The sequence below is a fragment of the Macaca fascicularis genome, chromosome 1, assembly GCF_037993035.2.
Source record: "Macaca fascicularis isolate 582-1 chromosome 1, T2T-MFA8v1.1".
NCBI lineage: Eukaryota > Metazoa > Chordata > Mammalia > Primates > Cercopithecidae > Macaca > Macaca fascicularis.
The window spans coordinates 55,443,237-55,461,772 of record NC_088375.1 but is presented as its reverse complement, the minus strand read 5'-3'; the positions used below and the strand labels follow the sequence as shown (position 1 = coordinate 55,461,772).

The 18,536-nt window shown below is 35.9% G+C and overlaps 1 protein-coding gene and 1 pseudogene across 25 annotated transcripts in view; both read left to right on the top strand.

Moving 5' to 3' along the window:
- Nucleotides 1–18,536, top strand: part of DENND1B (DENN domain containing 1B) — a 279,648-nt gene that overhangs the window by 20,288 nt on the left and 240,824 nt on the right. The gene's annotated exons all lie outside the window — the stretch shown is intronic.
- LOC102139410 (protein FAM204A pseudogene) lies at nt 8,254–9,213 on the top strand (annotated as a pseudogene).

Below are 18,536 nucleotides of genomic sequence, written 5' to 3'. Positions count from 1 at the left end.
AGTCTTGGGTATGTTTTTATCAGCAGTGTGAAAACAGACTAATACAACTACTTCTCCATTTATTTGATTTTTAAAAAAATGCAAATTCTTATTAGTTTAAGCTTATTTTATTTCTTTATTATCTGCGTATATTTCTTCACATATTTTCTCTTTACTAGTTTTCTTCCCATTTTTAAAAGTCTGATCTTTTCTTCTTTTGTTTTGGCATCCCGTATCATTGTATTTTTTTTTTTCTGTTGGGCAGTATGCTACTCTTAAGGGTATACTACCAATATTAATAATTTAGATACTTCCACTACTAATAATTTAGAAAGTATTTTGAGAAAGTATTTTTCATATGAATTATTTATTTGATTCTCATACCCATCTTTTGATAGGATGTATACTCGTATTCCTATTTTACATTTGAGGAAAGTGGAGCACAGAAAAGTGAGGGACCAGGCTGATACATATAACTGGCAGACTTGAACCAAGATTTCAACTCTAAAACCCACACTTTTCCCAGTAAACTTCATATTTATATCAGATAAGTATAGTGACTTGAGAGACTTGCCTCGAATTACAGATTCAAGTGAATGATTTCTTTAGGTAGAATGAAATTTTTCTTTGCTAGGAGAAATTGGAAGTTAGGGTAAGCCAAATACTGTCAGTATGTGTCTGTGTATGTATGCCTATGTATGTGTATGAGTGTAAATGCCTTTATGTTTTATCAAAAGCTCCAGGCCCATTGCAAAAGATTCAAACAGAAGAAGAAAATAACATGAAGAGACTAGAATTCCATCACCCAGAGAATATAATGGGTAATATTTTGTTGAACAATCTGTTACTCATCTCTATATGAATATATTTGCATTAATATGCATTTTCCATAAACTGATTCATCTGTTCATGGTATCCTATTATCTGACCATTACCAATTGATAATTTGTTATGAACATCTTCCTGTGTCTGAAAATAGATCTACTGTATCAGTTTTTTTTTTTTTTTGAGACAGAGTCTCACTTTGTTGCCCAGGCTGGAGTGTGGTGGCTCGATCTTGGCTTACTGCACCCTTTGTCTCCTGGGTTCAAGTGGTTCTCATTCCTCAGCCACCTGAGTAAGTGGGATTATAGGCATGCACCACCACACCTGGCTAATTTTTTGCCATGTTGCCCAGGCTGGAATTCCTGGCCTCAAATGATCTGCCTGCCTCGGCCCGACAAAGTGCTGGGATTATAAGTGTAAGCCACTGTGCCCGGCCTACTTTATCAGTTTTAATAGTTACCTGGAATTTTATTTTGTGGCTGACTGTGTATATATCTCATTTATACTTGTATTATTATCTGCTTCAAATAAGTTCTTGAGTGTCATTGTTGGACTTTGGATATGTATTGGCAGATTGCCTTCCTGAAAAGATACATAGTCTTATTAATAGTTAAGAGAGCCTCTGTGTACCACAGTTCTCAACAATACTAGGTATTAATCTTCTTTTAAAAAATATTAACAATGTATTTTATTTACTTCCATATGTCCAAAACATAATTTTAAGTCAATATTGAAATATTATTAAAATAATTTAGTTTTTTAATTTAGTATTCCATATGTCCAAAACATAATTTTAATAGTCAATATTGAAATATTATTAAAATAATTTAGTTTTTTTAACTTAGTCTCTGAAGTTGTATATGTATTTTAAAAATATACTTTATTTTATTTATTTAATTATTTTTATTATTTTTTTTGAGTTGGAGTCGTGCTCTGTTGCCAGGCTGGAGTGCAGGGCCGCGATCTCGGCTCACTGCAGCCTCCTCCTCCTGGGTTCAAGCGATTCTCCTGTCTCAACCTCCTGAGTAGCTGGGACTATAGGCGTGCGCCACCACACCCAGCGTTTTTTTGTAGTTTTAGTAGAGACGGGGTTTCACCATGTTGGCCAGGCTGGTCTCGAACTCCTGACCTCAGGTGATCCGCTCACCTCGGCCTCCCAAAGTGTTTGGATTACAGTTGTGAGCCACTGCGCATGGCCATCAACTTCCTTTTTAAAGCAGTTTTTGGTTCATAGCAAAATTCCGTGTAAAGAGTTTTCCCATATATCCCTTGCCCTGACATATGCACAGCTTTCCTCACTATCAACATCTCCCACCAGAGTGGTAAATTCATTATAAGCAATGAATCTACTTTGACACATAATTATCACCCAAAGCCATAGTTTAGGGTTCACTTATCGTGTTGTATATTATGTGGGTTTGACAAATGTATAATGACACATATCCCCCATTATAGTATCATACAGAAATAGTTTTATTGCCCTAAATATTCTCCGTGCTTCACCTTTTCATCGATGCCTTCTTATCTCCAACCCTTGATCTTTTTACTGTCTCTACAGTTTGCCTTTTCCAGAGATGTTTCCCTTTTTTAATTTTTGAAAACATATTTGCCTATCTTGCTTTACTTTATATTTTGATTAATTAGAAAAGTTGGCCAGTATTTCATGTTGGCATTAATATTTCTTTGGTGCATTTTATATTTTTGTGTTTTGCACATTTGATAAAGGCTTTAATTTTATCTATAGCAACCAATTATTTATCACATATTGATATTTTTCCAATTTAACATTTATCTTTTAATTTTGTTTTATATTCTTTATTCAGAAGTTTAAATTTTTTTGTAGTCAAGTTAGTCTTTGAACTTGGAACCAACCCAAATGCCCATCAGTGATAGACTGAATTAAGAAAATGTGGCACATATACACAATAGAATACTATGCAGCCATGAAAAAGGATAAGTTCATGTCCTTTGTAGGGACGTGGATGAAGCTGGAAACCATCATTCTGAGCAAACTATCGCAAGGACAGAAAACCAAACACTGGATGTTCTCACTCGTAGGTGGGAACTGAACAATGGGAACACTTGGACACAGGGTGGGGAACATCACACACTAGGTCCCCCACAGGGAGGGGGGAGGGATAGCATTAGGAGTTATACCTAATGTAAATGACTAGTTAACGGGTGCAGCACATCAACATGGCACATGTATACATATGTAACAAACCTGCAGGTTGTGCACATGTACCCTAGAACTTAAAGTATAATAATAATAAAAAGAAAGAAAAAAAATTAGTCTTTGAAAACAATTTCTATTTTTGGTGTTTTTGCCAAAGAGCTACTAAACTCAGGAAAAAATCAGAAGTTAGTGTTTTCAATATATTTCTGATAAAATTGCTTTATTACAATTACATATTCAATGTATGTAGAAACTTAATTTAGTTGAATTATACGGATACCATTGTCTTAAATGTTTGATAGAATTCACCCATGAAGTTACCTAGGCCCAAAGGTTTCTTTGTGGGAAGGATTTTAATTATGAATTCAAATTCTGTAGCAGATAAATGATTAATCAGACTTTTGGATTCTCCTTGTGTCAGTTTTGGTAATTTTCAAGGAATTTGAAATTTAAACAAAATTCAGGAATTTTATTTAATTGTAAAAGGTATTGGCACAAGACCATTCATAATATTTATCTTTTTAATTTTTGTAAGATCTGCAGTGATAAGCCCCTTTTCTTCCAATATTAATAATTCACATATCACCTCTCTTTTTTTATTAGTCTTGTTTAGGAGTTTATCAATTTCATTGATATTTTCAGAGAGCCAATATAGTATTTTGTTGATGTCTCCATTTTCTGTTTTCATTGATTTCTGCTGTCGTCGCCGCTGCTGCCTCCTTTTTCTTTCTTCTCCTCCTCCTCCTCCCCCTCCTTCTCCTTCTCCCCCCTTCCTCCCTCGTCCTCCTCCTCCTCCTCCTCCTTCTTCTGTCTCTCCTCTCCTCTCCTCTCCTGTTCTCTTCTCTTTTCTCTCTCTCTCTCTCTCTGTCTCGTTGGAGTGTAGTGGTGTGATCTCGGCTCACTGCAACCTCTGCCCCCCTGGGTTCAAGTGATTCTCCTGACTCAGCCTCTTGAGTAGCTGGGATTAGAGGCGCATGCTACCACATCTGGCGAATTTTTGTATTTTTAGTAGAGACAAGATTACACCATGTTGACTGGTCTTGAACTCCTGACCTCAAGTGATCCACCGGCCTCGGCCTCCCAAAGTGCTGGGATTACAGGTGTGAGCCATCACGCCTGGCCAACATTTATTATTTTCTTCTACTTTTGATTTAATTTTTTTCTAGCTTCTTAATGTGGAAGATTAGAGTGTTAATTTTTAAACCTTTCTTTTTCTAATGTAATCATAAATGTGTAAATTGACTTTTAAGCAATGTTTTAGCTGTGTCCTACAAATTTGGATATATTGTGTTTTCATTGTTATGTACTTGAAAATATTTTCTAGTTTCACTTGTCACTTTTTTCTTGATCCATGCGTTATTTAGAAATGGGGTGCTTAATTTCCAGACATTTGAGATTCTTTGTGATATATTTTTATTATTTATTTTTAATTTGATTTAGGTCAGAGAACATACTCTGTATGACTTCAATCCTTGGAAATGTGAGATTTGTTTTATGGCCCATGAGATAGTCTATCTTCGTTAAAATTCAGTGTGCACTTATATAGAATGTATATTCTACGGTTGTTGGATGTATTGTTTAAATGCCAGTTAGATAAAGTTGATTGATAGTGTTTTTCAAACCTTTTATGTGTTTATTTTTTCGGATCTGTTTCTTTCACTTACTGGGGGAAGAGTGTTAAATTCTCCAACTATAATTGTGGATTTCTTGGTTTCCTCTTTTAGTGCTGTCAGGTTTTGCTTCATGTATTTTGAAGCTCTGTTGCAATAAGCATACACATTTACAACTATTATATCTTCTTTATGAACTAACCATTTTAACATATGAAATTTCTTTCTGTCTCTGTCTCTTTTTCTCTGACAGAGAGAAATTTCGTATGTTAAAAGGGTTAGTTCAAAAGGTTGTTTCTTTATTGTGGTTTTCAGAAATTTGCTTGTAATGCTTTTTGTCTTTTAAGTTTACTTTTATATGAATAGAACTGCTCTACTTTCCTCTTGATTAGTGTTTGCATAAAATTCTTTTTCCAGTCTTGTTTTCTAAATTGTCTATGTCTAAACTATGTCTATATCTATATATATCTATCTATCTGACTACCTACCTACCAACCTACCAAACTACCTATCTCTATCTATCTATCTATCTATCTATCTATCTATCTATCTATCTATCTATCTATCTATGCTTTTCTATCCAGTCTGACAATCATTGCCTTTAATTAGAATGTTTGACACATTTGTGTTAAGTGTAATTATTGATATGGTTAGGTTTAAATTCATTATCTTATTTGTTTTATAGTTGTACTTTTGGTTTTTGTTTCGATTGTTGTTTCCTTTTTGCTTCCTTCTCGTCTTCTTCTAGGTTAATGTATTTTTCTTTTTTTAGTATTTTATGCTTTTCTCTTCTCTTGGCTTTGTTTTTAGTAGCTCTAAGGATTACATTTTATTTCATGATTATATGATCATATCTATTATGGTCATATCTACAGTGAATTAAAATTATACCACTGTGAGTATAAGAGCCTTCCCAGAGTTCACTTATATTTTACTCCTTTCCTTCCTTTGTGCTATTGCTGTCATACACTATTTTTTCTATATGAAAGAAAATCCTGGTCAAGCATGGTGGCTCACGCCTGTAGTCTCAGCAGTTTGGGAAGCTGAGGTGAGAGGATTGCTTGAGACCAGGAGTTCGAGACCAGCCTGGCCAAAATAGCGAGACCTCATCTCAACAAAACATAAAAAAATTAGCTGGGTGTGGTGGTGTGGACCTGTAATCCCAGCTACTCCAGAGGTTTAGGGGAAGGATTACTTGAGCCCAGGAGCTCCAGGCTGCAGTGGGCCGTGATGGTGCTACTGCATTCCAGCCTGGGCGACAGAGCAAGATCTTATCTCAAAAACAAAACAAAACAAAACAAACAAAAAACTTCACTATAAATTGAAACTGTTAAATAAGAGAATCCCCATAATAAATTATTTTTGTTTAGACAGTTCCTTTTTAAAAAAGTTAAGAAATGGAAAAAAAATCTTATGTACCTACTATTTACCATTCCTTGCATTCTTCCTTTATGTAAATTTGAAGTATGATTTTCTTTCAGCCTGAAATATTAATTGTACATCAAGTCTGCTGGTGACACATTGTCTCAGGTTTTATCTGAAAATGTCTTTATTATATCTTAATTTTTGAAGGATAATTTACTTGGGAATAGATTTCTAGTTTTTTTCTTTCAGCATTTTTAATAATGTTCTGTTGTCTTCTGGCTTGCATAGTTTTTGATGATACCTAAGCAGACGTTTTAAATCATTATCTGTATGATATCTTTTTTTTTTCCTTTGTCTGCTTTTAAGGTTTTCCCTTTTTATTGTGGTTTTCAGAAATTTGGTTGTTATGTGCTAGGTTTAGTTTTCTTTGTATGTATCCTGCCTGGGACTTTTTGAGCTTCTTGGGTCTATAAATTTTTATCTATATATGTACATACATATATTCAGAAAAGTTTTGAACATTATTTTATTGAAACTGTTTTTCTGTTTATCCTCCTTTATTCTTTTTCCCTTGGGGACACAGTTCATGTGTGTTAGACTGATATTGTTTCATGAGTCACAGGGACTCTTATTTTTCTCAATATTTTTTCTTTCTGTGCCTCAGTTTGTACAGTTTCAATTATTCTGTACTTAGGTTCTCTAATCTTTTATTCTGCAGTATCCAATCTGCTGTTAAGCCCATATAGTGAATGTTTTTGTCTCAAATAATGTATTTTTTCAGTTCTAGATGTTGAATCTTTTTAATAGATTCTATTTTTCTACTGAGGATCTCTATCTGTTAATTCATTCTATCTTTTCCTTTAAATACTTAGATGTAGTTTTAATAGCTTGTTTTAATTTCTCATTTTGCTGTAACAAATTACTGCAAACATAGTGGCTTAAAATAATATAAATTTATTATCTTACAGTTTTAGAAAGGAGAAGACTGAAATGGTACTCACTGAGCAAAAGCCAAGATGTCAGCAGGGCTGTGTTTCTGGAAGCTCTAGGAGAGTGTTTTCTTTCCTTTTTCAGCTTCTAAGGGGCTGCCTTCCTTCCTTGGCTCTTGGCCTCTTTCTGTCTTCAAAGCCCACAATAGCCGATGAGTCTTTTTCCTAGTTTATCACTCTGATGCTGATACTTCTGCTTTGTCTTCAACATTTAAGGATCTTTGTGATTGTACCACTTGGATAATCTAGGATATGCTCCCTATTTTAAGGTCAGCTGATTGGCAACCTTAACTGCATCTGCAATCTTAATTCTCCTACGTTATGTAATACAGTCACAGGTTCTAGGCATCAGGATATAGATATCTTTGAGGGGTCACTGTTCTGCCTACTGTGTAACTCTTTTTAAAAATTCTTGTTTGGTAATTCTAATATCTGTTTCGTTTTCGATTTGTTTCTGTTTACTTTTCATGCCCCCATTCCCACCCCACCCCACCCCACCCCTACTTCCCTGATATTTTATTGGTTCCTTGCATGTCTGATAATTTTTTGTTATATGCTAAATATTTTGGATATGATATTATTGACAGTTTGAAATTTATCTTTTTTAAACTAAGTATCACATTTTGTTTCAGTGGGCAGTCAAATTTTTGATGGACCAATTAGGTCTTTCAAGGTTTGTTTTTAATCTTTGGGTGGGTCTAGAGTATTTTACCTCTAAGGCTAACGTAGTCTTACTCCTAAGGTGTGTGTCAACAACTGTGTAGAGTTGGAAATTTTATCCTATTTATGTGCTAACTGGTTAGCTTCTTATGGTTTCATTGATGCTATCAGAAGACATGAGTTTCCACGATCAGAGATAGAGGACTTTATTATTCATGGCACAGGTGACATGAGCATCGATAATTTGTGTCAGTTTTCCTTGCCCCTGAATCACAGGAGTGGGGTGTGAATGCACCCAGGTGGTTGCCTGCAAATGCAGTTGGATGTGTTATAGAAGAGGAATCCTGAGTGTAGGAAACCCAAGTAGCATATAGTGTGCAGTAAGCATGCCTGCTTGTTGCTGTTGGAGGCAGATACTTTAGGCAAATCTTGTTTTATTACACTTTGCTTTGTTGTGCTTTGTAGGTATTGCATTTTTTAAAAAACTGACGGTTTGTAGCAGTCCTGCCTTGAGCAAGTCTACTGGTGCCTTTTTTTTTTTTTTTAAACAGCATGTGCTCACTTTGTGTCTCTGTATCTTATTTTGGTAACTCTCCCAATATTTAAAACATTTTTGGACGGGGTCTTAAGATGGCTGCCAGGTGACTGCTTTCTGACAGAAGAAAAGATGTGGAGTGGGCTGCTACCTCCTGGCCTAAATGAAAGTGATGTTGAGTGAAACTCTGAAGATGAAGGTACATTGGAGGACTCTGGACTTAACTTACAAGAAGATAAAGAGGATGGGAGTATCAGAAAAACAGAAATCATAGATTCTCGATAGATGAACCCAAAACTGAAACAGAGTCGAATGTAATGCCTATGAAGAGAGTCCTTTTGGAATTCCCCTAGACATGTAGAATAAATTTCAAGAATTACATAAAAAACATTCTGAGCAGAAAAACGCAACCTCAAGTTTCAGAGGGAAAAAAAGAAAACGCTCCAGAAAAGATAAACTGAGGAGTGAAAAAGAATCTCACAGTGAACAGTCCTCAAATGAAACCCAGTGGAAGGAGCTTACTCAGTATTTTGGAGTCAGTGATAGATTTGACCCCCATGTTAAAGGGAAAAAAGTTGAGAAATCAGGCCCTGAAGAAAGGATAGACCAGTCTTTGGAGGAGTGGAATATTGAGAAGACTGAGGAACTCAGAAACCAGCTAGCTCCTTGAGAGCTTGGTGTAAAAATTGCCAAAGCAGTTGCCTGCCACAACTTTGTAAAAGCCAAAAAGGAAGTTGAAAATTCACAGGCTGCCCGAAAAAAGAAGAAACTTGCATGGAGGTTAGAAGCAAAGAAGAGATGGGAAACCAAAAGCGACATGGGATATGTGTAACTTGCCAGAGTGCTTCAAGACATTTGTAGACTCAAATGCTCAATTTACTGAGAACGTTTTCCTGCCTACGTTAAATATGTCAGAAAATTGATAGCACTAGAACAAGAAATAAGCATAAAATTTGGGAGTTCGATTATCAGCTCTTTTCAATCTTTCTCTAAGGACTTTGTCCTATTGAAGTGAATAAAGTGAAACATTCTCATATTTGTATAAGGGGAAATGTAAGAAAAAATATAGAAAAATAGGATGAATTTTGTTTATTTATTTGTATAGACCCACGGTGTAAAATTAGTTTGGCTGTGTTTCATTCTTTTGGTTTAGCATAGCCAGTGGGCTTCTCATACTTTCTTTCTTTTTTTTTTTTCTTGTTTCCTTTTTTCTTTTCTTTCTGTCTTTTTTTTTTTTTTTTTTTTTTTTTATTGAGACAGAGTCTCTGTCACCCAGGCTAGAGTGCAGTAACATGATCTTGGCTCACTGCAACCACTGCCTTCTGGGTTCAAGTGATTCTCATGCCTCACCCTCCCAAGTAGCTGGGATTACAGGCAAGTGCCACCACACCCAGCTAATTTCTTTTTGTATTTTTGGTAGAGACGGGTTTTGCTGTGTTGGTTAGGTTGGTCTTGAACTCCTGTCCTCATATGATCCATCTGCCTTGGCCTCTCAAAGTTCTGGCATTACAGGCATGAGTAACCATGCCGACCTTGTACTTTCTTATGTTCCCAGTGTAACTACATGTTTACTGGAACTGTGTTTTTAAGATTGACAGTTGTTTATAATGGATTAGTCGTAAGTGCCAAAAAGTTTCAATTGACATTGTCTTTACAAATAACTTGACCTTAATGTTATGAAAGGAGTTACTGATTTTTTATTGGAGACAGTAGACTTGATATTTTAGAATTGCATAGTAAAAGCAATTTACTAATTTTTTTGTACTTTCAGATAAACTATTACAATAAAGAAAGGGGCAGAATATAGTATTTGGAAGATGATTTAAATTCAGCAATGCCTATAAATGGCTTCCAAAGTATCTTTCTCAGCCATGTCATTCTTTAAATTATGAGATGGTTCTTAGAAGTGAAAATGGTGTAATTGTATTAAGCAGACAGTTATAACTCAAGATAGTATAACTTTGAACCTTCTAAAATTTTTCGTTATTATTATATATTATGTATACATAAAAAAGGTGATCTGTTATCAGTGATCTTTGATGTTATTGTTGTAATTGTTTTGCAGTACCATGAACCATGCCCATATAAGATGGCAAACTTAATTGATAAATGTATGTGTTCTAACAAGAGAGATGGGGCACCACAGACCAGCTGTTGCCCCATCTCTCTTCCTCTCCTGGGGCTCACTATTCCCTGAGACACAACAACGTTGAAATTAGGCCAATTAATAACCCCACAATGGCCTCTAAGTGTCCAAGTGAAAGGAAGACTCACATGTATTTCACTTGAAATATAATGCTGGAAATGATAAAGCTTAGTGAGGAGGGCATTTAAAAAGCTGAGATAGGCTGAAAGCCAGGCCTTTTGCACCCAACTAACTGTTTGTGACAGGTTGTGAATGCAAAGGGAAAGTTATTGAAGGAAATGAAAAGTGCTACTCCAGTGCACACACAAATGATAGGGAAGCAAAGCACCCTTATTGCTGAGGTGGAGAAAGTTTTAGTGGTCTGGATAGAAGATCAAACCATCCACAACATTGCTTTAACTCACAGCCTAATCCAGAGCAAGGTCTTACCTCTCTTCAATTCTGGGAAGGCTGAGAGAGATGTGGAAGCTGCAGAAGAAAAATTTGAAGCTAGCAGAGGTTGGTTCATGAGATAAGGAAAGAAGCCATCTCTATAACATGAAAGTGTGTATGGTGAAGCAGCAAGTGCTGATGTAGGAGCTGCAGCAAGTTATCCAGGAGATCTAGCTGAGATCATTGATGAAGGTGGCTACATTAAACAACTGATTTTCAGTGTAGATGAAACAGCCTTATATTAAAAGAAGATGCCATGTAAGGCTTTCCGAGCTAGAAAGGTGAAGTCAGTTCTTGCCTTCTGAGTTTCAAAATACAGGCTGACTCTTGTTATGGGCTAATGTAGCTAGTGATTTGAAGTTGAAGCCAGTGCTCATTTATCAATTCAAAAATCCTAGGGCCCTTACAAATTATGCTAAATCTACTCTGCCTGTGCTCTCTAAATGGAATAACAAAGCCTGGATGACAGCATATGTGTTTATAGCATGGCTTATTGAATATTCTAGAGCCACTGTTGAGACCTACTGCTTAGAAAAAAAGATTTCCTTTAGAGTATTGTTGCTCATTGACAATGTACCTGTTCACCCAAAAGCTCTGATGGAGATATACAAGAAGACAAAAGTTTTAATGCTTGCTAACACAACATCCATTCTGCAGCCCATGGATCAAAGAGTAATTTTGACTTGCAAGTTTTATATCATTAAGTCTAAATGTAAGAAATACATTCTGGAAGGCTATAGATACCCTAGAGACTGATTCCTCTGATGGATCTTGGCAGAGTACATTGAAAAATCTCTTTGGTGAATGGAAAGGATTCATCATTCTAGATGTGTGTAGGAATATTTCATGATTCATGGGAGGAGGTGAAAATATCAACATTAACAGAAGTTTGGAACAAATCGATTCCAACTTTCATGAATGACTTTGGAGGGGTTTAAGACTTCAGTGGAATAAGTAACGCAGATGTGGTGGGTATGTGTGAAGCTACCAACCTCTGCTAGCTTCAAATTTTTCTTCTGCAGCTTCCACATCTCTCTCAGCCTTCCCAGAATTGAAGAGAGGTAAGACCTTGCTCTGGATTAGGCTGTGAGTTAAAGCAATGTTGTGGATGGTTTGATCTTCCATCCAGACCACTAAAACTTTCTCCACCTCAGCAGGAGAGCTAGAATTAGAAGTAAATCCTGAATATGTGACCGAATTGCTGCTGTCTTATGATAAAACTTTAATGTATGAGGAGTTGCTTCTTATGGATGAGCAAAGAATGTGGTTTCTTAAGATGGACTCTACTGGTGAAGATGCTCTGAACATTGTTGAGATGACAAACAAGGGTTTAGAATATTACATAAGCTTATATGATAAAGCAGGGAAGGGTTTGAGAGGATTGACTCCGATATTTTTTTCTGTGATGGGGTCTTGCTATGTTGCCCAGGCTGGCTTTGAACACCTGGGCTCAAGCAGTCCTACTGCCTCAGCCTCCCTAGTAGCTAGGACTTCAGGCCTGCACTACCGTAACCAGCTGAGATTGACTCTAGTTTTGAAAGATGTTCTACTGTGGATAAAATGCTATCAAACCACATCTTATGGTACAAGGAAATCTTTTGTGAAAGGAAGAATCAATTGATGTGGCAAAGTTAATTGTTGCCTTATTTTAAGAAATTCCACAGCCACCCTAGCCTTCAGCAGCCACCATGCTGATCAGTTAGCACCCATCAACATTGAGGCAGACCCTCCACCAACAAAAAGATTACGACTTGCTGAAGGTTCAGAAGATTGTTAGCATTTTTAAAAGCAATAACGTAATTTTAAAGTAGGGTTTGTACATTCTTAAAGACATAATGCTATTGCACACTTAATAGACTGCAGTATAGTATGAACATAACTTTTATATGCACTAGGAAATCACAAAATTTGTGTGACTTGCTTTATTGTGATACTCATTTTATTGAGGTGATCTGGAACTGAACCTGCAATATCTTCAAGGTATATCTGTGTTTCTGTCTTCCAAGGCTATAAGGTAATGTGCTCTCTGCTTGGGATGGAGACTATTTTCTAAGGGTGTTTGCTTTAATCTTGTTAATATCATGTTAATAATTTAAAACTTTGTTAATAATTACTTCCCCTGTTAAGCAGTCATCCTGGAAAAGATAGTCTGGAATAAAACCTAGTCATCTATCTCTGCTGTAAAGAAGTGAAGAGAAGTGAGAGACCCCTGGAATTGTCTCCTAACAGTGTGACCTTTCTGAGCCATCTCAGTTGAATTCCTCACATGTTCATGGTTTTACCTGCTTGTTCTGTCTCTTGGTACTATGTGATCACCAGAGTCTTCATTCAGCTATTCACTCCCAGGCATCGTCAGGAGTGTCACCCTGTACCTGTGCAACCTAGTGTTTGGCCAAAGACTTAATATGACCCTTATATGGATTTCTGATGCTCCTTGTATTTGATATTTTCTTCCACAAAGTTTGCTTCACCTCCAAACTTTTTTCTCTTTTTCCGCTGCTCAGCAAGACTGTAGTTCTTTGTGGGCTGCAGTTCTGAAAGTGCCTTCAGACAGAAAGTCAGAGAGATTGTAGTGCTCATTTTGTGTAATTTATTTTTCCCAGAGACCACAGTCTTACTTTTCCTATTGCTCAACTTTTAAAAATATTTATTTCAAATATTTTTTTTTTTTTTTTTGAGACGGAGTCTCGCTCTGTCACCCAGGCTGGAGTGCAGTGGCCGGATCTCAGCTCACTGCAAGCTCCGCCTCCCGGGTTCACGCCATTCTCCTGCCTCAGCCTCCCGAGTAGCTGGGACTACAGGCGCCTGCCACCTCGCCCGGCTAAGTTTTTGTATTTTTAGTAGAGACGGGGTTTCACTGTGTTAGCCAGGATGGTCTCGATCTCCTGACCTCGTGATCCACCCGTCTCGGCCTCCCAAAGTGCTGGGATTACAGGCTTGAGCCACCGCGCCCGGCCTATTTCAAATATTTTATACAGTTTTACTTTATTTTACATTGTTTATGGTGGGCCAGCTGGTTTGTGCCTGTTACTGCCCCATGACTAAAAGTGAAGTCTATCACTTTAATTTGCATTATTTATGAATATATAGTATTATGCCAGCTAGACTGCAAGATTGCTAATGTCAGAGATGTTATCTTTTCTTCTTTTTAAGATTCTTTAGAGTGTCATGTAAGTAGGTACTCAGTAAATGCGTTTTGTTCCACAAAACACACAGTAGAAATATGAAACTGAAGTGTAAAAATTCTGTCCCTTGATATTATTGTTATGGTAATGATGAGAATTAGGATGTTATATGACAGATTAGTTTGTGGTTATTTACCTCCAGGTAAATATATGCCTACAGTTGATAACATAAAACTTTTTATGAACTGAGTTTTTGAAAGAAAAATATTACTAGAGAAATTGGATTGCTATATTAGATGGTATCAACTAAGACTTGAAATAGTGCCATTGTATTATATTTAATATTTCTCCTTGTAATGTAAATTTGTGTACTATTTTACAGATTGAAAGGGATTTTACGTATATTATTTTAAATTAATTTTGATTTTCTCAACAACTTTCTTAGGTTCAATAGCTATCCTCTATCCTCATTTTATTGAGCAAATTAAAGCTCAGTGAAGTTCTTTCATACTTAAGGTTCCAAAGTTATAAAGTGGAAGAGCTGAGACTGCAAATTGAATCTCTAAATGAAGTTTAATGTTCTTTCTGCCTTTCTGCATACCATAGGTGTGGGTTGCCACCTTTATTTTAGTTTTTTTTTTTTTTTTCTTTTTGGGTGTATGTAGTTTATGCCCATTGTATTCATTCTGTGTATAGGATTATGAAGCTGAAATTTTAAATTCTTTACCTGGTGAAATTGTATAGATACCAATGTTGTAAGTTTTCTGCCTATTAAATATTTGAAACTACTTTTAAAAGTTTTTTTAAATAGTAAATCTTTAGTAATGGCATAAAAGGTATGTTTTTGTGTTACTTTATAATTACTTTAAATTGTCAATTTGATAATTAGGTTCAAACGATTGTGCAGAAATGTGTTAAAGATTGTGTATTGACATTCTCACCGTTAGGCTTGTTCTGCTTTGAAGATTAATATTCTAACATTAGAATTTTAAAAGTATATTAATAGTTTAAAACTGCTTTAGTAATTACTCTATAAACATGCATAAATAAGGATGGCATCATTGTAATCACTTTAAGCCCTTATTTGAGTAATATATCCTTGGTTGGCTTGAGTTGGAAGTGATGATCTTTGGAATATGCACATGAATTAATTGGTTACTCTGTCTTGGGGTATGTCAGAAGCACTACTACTTCAGTGAGAGGACTTTTGCAGGAGATGTTATTTTTTACCAGCCAGTGGTGTTTTATCTTGATTTGAAGGAAGCAAGCTTTATCAACACAGAGGATAATGATTTACTTGTCTTATCCTTTCTCTTTGTAGCCTAGAGAAATTCCAGAAAATAGAGTCTTTTTTTTTCTTTTTGTTAGGAAGAAAATGTAGTCTTCATATGAAAAGCTTTGTATGCTTTTCTTATCAAAATACAGAAAGATTTTTATCTTTTGATCCACTAAATTTACTTATCAACATAGGTATTAGCTTTGCTTTTCACTCCTTCCCTCAAAATTGTAGGACAGAAATTTGGAAGTCAGGAAAGCAAGTGAATGTGACAAATGCTTATTTATCTTGTAAAAGTGCTTTATAAGTATAGTCTTTTCTTCAGCTTGTCCTTCATACCATTGATAAACTGGACTTTAAGAGAACTTATTAATGAAGGTGGCAATTTAGTTCTGCCTGAACCAATAACTAGTTATATGATCTTGCATAAATCATTTTCCCTTTCTTGAATCAGGTTCCTTCAGGTAAACAAAAGCTATAGACTATCTGAAAGCCCTTGTAATTTAAACATTCTGTCATTTTAACTGTATTATTGTTTAGTTCTTCAACTATATTATCAACTCACTGAAGCAAGGATTTCATCTTCCTTTTGATAGTTCTCAAAATATATTGCACAGCATATTTGATATAAAAATAGAAATTTGTCTACAACCTCAATTCTCAAACCTTGACTTTCTGAGACTCAGTCTTCCCCATATAGGGATCTCCTGCTCATAATTCCTTTTTTACTCATCCTTCTGCCTTTGCAAATTATTCAAATAAAAGACTTGCCAGGGACCCACAAGGCTCCATATAACTGGCTCAAATCTCCCTTGTTTACATTTCTAACCTCATCCTTTCCCATTTTTCTCCCTTGCTCTCTTAACTGCAGCCACACTGGCTTCTTGCTATCCCTGGAACAACATCAAGCATGCTCCTTCAAGGGTTTGCATTTTTTGTTTACTTCTAATACACTTTTCCAAGATATCTGCACAAGTAATTTCTTTACCTTTTTCAAGTTTCTGCTCATTGTCAATGAGTCTCACTTTAACCAACTTAGCAGAATTAAAATTGCACACTCCTTCCTTTTGTGCTCATAGTTAGGTTGTATGCCTGCCCAGCCCCAAATCAAACACAAGTTCAGGGCTGTAGTGATTGTCTTTGCTGATGCAAAATCATATTTGATGGTGCAAAATTTTCATAGGGTAACTGAAAGGAACTATTAAGAATATCTTAACACATTACATATTCTAATTTAGAGGTAAAGATCTGATTTCTTAGAAATTGGTGGAAGCATTTTAAGACTCAATTATGTTTTATTAAGATGAAATCATTTGCTTATTTTCCATCTGTATATCTTCTTTGATGAAATGTCTGTTCAGCTCTTTCTCTTATATTTTCTTTATTGGGTTGGTTTCTTATTACTGAGTTTTGAAAGATTTTAATATATCCAGGATACAATGACTGTTGGATTTGCATTTTTTTCTGCCATCTGTATCTCGTCTTTTCATGCTTTTAACTAACATTGTCTTTCACAGAGAATAGTCCTTACTTTTGATCAGTTTATCAGTTTTGTTTTTATTTCCGTTTAGAGTTCCTTTTGATTCTTCTTTGACCATTAGGTTATTTAGAAGTATGTTAATTAAGTTACAAATATTTGGGGATTTTCCTGTGATGTTTCTGGTATATTTTGATAATATAATTCCAGAGAATATCATGGTATGACTTGAATCCTTTTAAGTCAATTAGGACTTGCTTTGTGGTGCAGTATATGGTTTCTTCTCTTAAATGTCCCATATGCCCTTAAGGATTTGTTTGAGATTACAGTTAAGTTATTTGGAAACAGTTTGAACATTTGAGGCTTGCTTTTAAGCTTTGGTAGGTGAAACCAGAGTCATCTTCAGTCCAGTGCTGATTTTGTCCCACTGCTAAGGTATTACCCCTCTGTCCAGTGCTGATTTTGTCCCACTGCTAAGGTATTACCCCTCTGAGTACTGTACAGGATACTCTGTTGATCATGAGGGTTTCCCACTCTGGGTGGTGTGAATGTCAGCTGATTCTGGGATTTCCCCCCATTTCTTTTGGATGATTCTTTCCTCAGTGTCTGGTAGTTTCCTCATATGTGTGCACTGATCATCAGCACTAAAGTCTTGGGTGGGTTGGTGGTGAACCTTCTGCAGCTCTCCAGAGCTATATTCCTGTGCAGCTTCTTCTCCTGTTCTCTTTGTGGAGTCTAGATGCTTTGGCCTTCCAACCTCATCTCAGAGAGACCACTGGACTCTGCCTGGGTTTCTCCCACCTTGTGCCACATCCTGGAAACTCCAGATAGTAAGACCAATTGTCAGGTTTACCTGGTTTGTTTTATCTCTGTCAGGGATCACTTTCTTGCATTTACTAATGTCTGAAATTTGTTTAATGTATTTTTTTAGATTTTTAGTTGGTAAAGAGGGAGACAGCAACTACAGTTTGTACTTTCTGTTGGCTGGAGGCAGATGTCCTGTTTATGGATGTAAAAGTGTTGCTTTAACATTCTGTATCCATGGTTAAAAGAAAAGCTATGGTGACTAAGTACATGGGTAAATAATTTTTGAGAATATAGTTACCATGGAAGTTCTGAGGATCTTCTGTCATCTTTCTGCCAAAAAGTGATTCTGCATCAGCATCTTCCATGTTATGTTTCACAGTTCATAACCCAAGTCTTCTATGAGAAAGAAACTGGCCCAGGTTAGGTCATATGTTTGACTTATCAACTCTGGCCTGAGGTCACATTCACCAATTATGGATGCAACTACTGAAAACCCACCCTGGATATAGGATGTAGCTCCTAGAAAAGAGGGAATTGTTGTAACCTGACTGTCATTCTCTATGTGGATTTAATGTTAATATTTTTTGGCTTCGAAAGGAAAATACTTCTGTGTCTAAATGAGAAAAATAGCACCTTAAATTCAAACTTCAGCATTGTTTCAAAATAATTTGTCATGAAAGCTTCTTTTCCAATTATAATATTAGATACTCCCCTTTGTCCTGTTATACAACAGAAGGTTCTCATGCATGCTAATTGATACTGGATCAGTGACAGCAAGGAGAAGAAATGTAATAAACAGGTGTCAGAGAAATCTGTGTAAATACAGTTGAAGGAGAAAGTAAATAGGGACATTAAATTGTCGGAAATTAGAAGGTAATCAAAATCTGCTGGAAGAAAATGAGCTAGGTTATCTGCTTTCGAGGTAAGATATCTATGTTACCCTTTCTTTTCTAATGCAATTTCAGCAGAATCTGGAAATTTTGTCTTAGAACTAAGTAATGCTTTATTTCCTCAAGGTGATTGGAAAACACGGTTCTACCGGACTAAAGGCAGATGTGTAACTCAACAGGAAGGCATTGCTTTACTTGTTTTACTTTTTTGAAGCAGAATTCTAAGTATTTATTTTTAAATTCA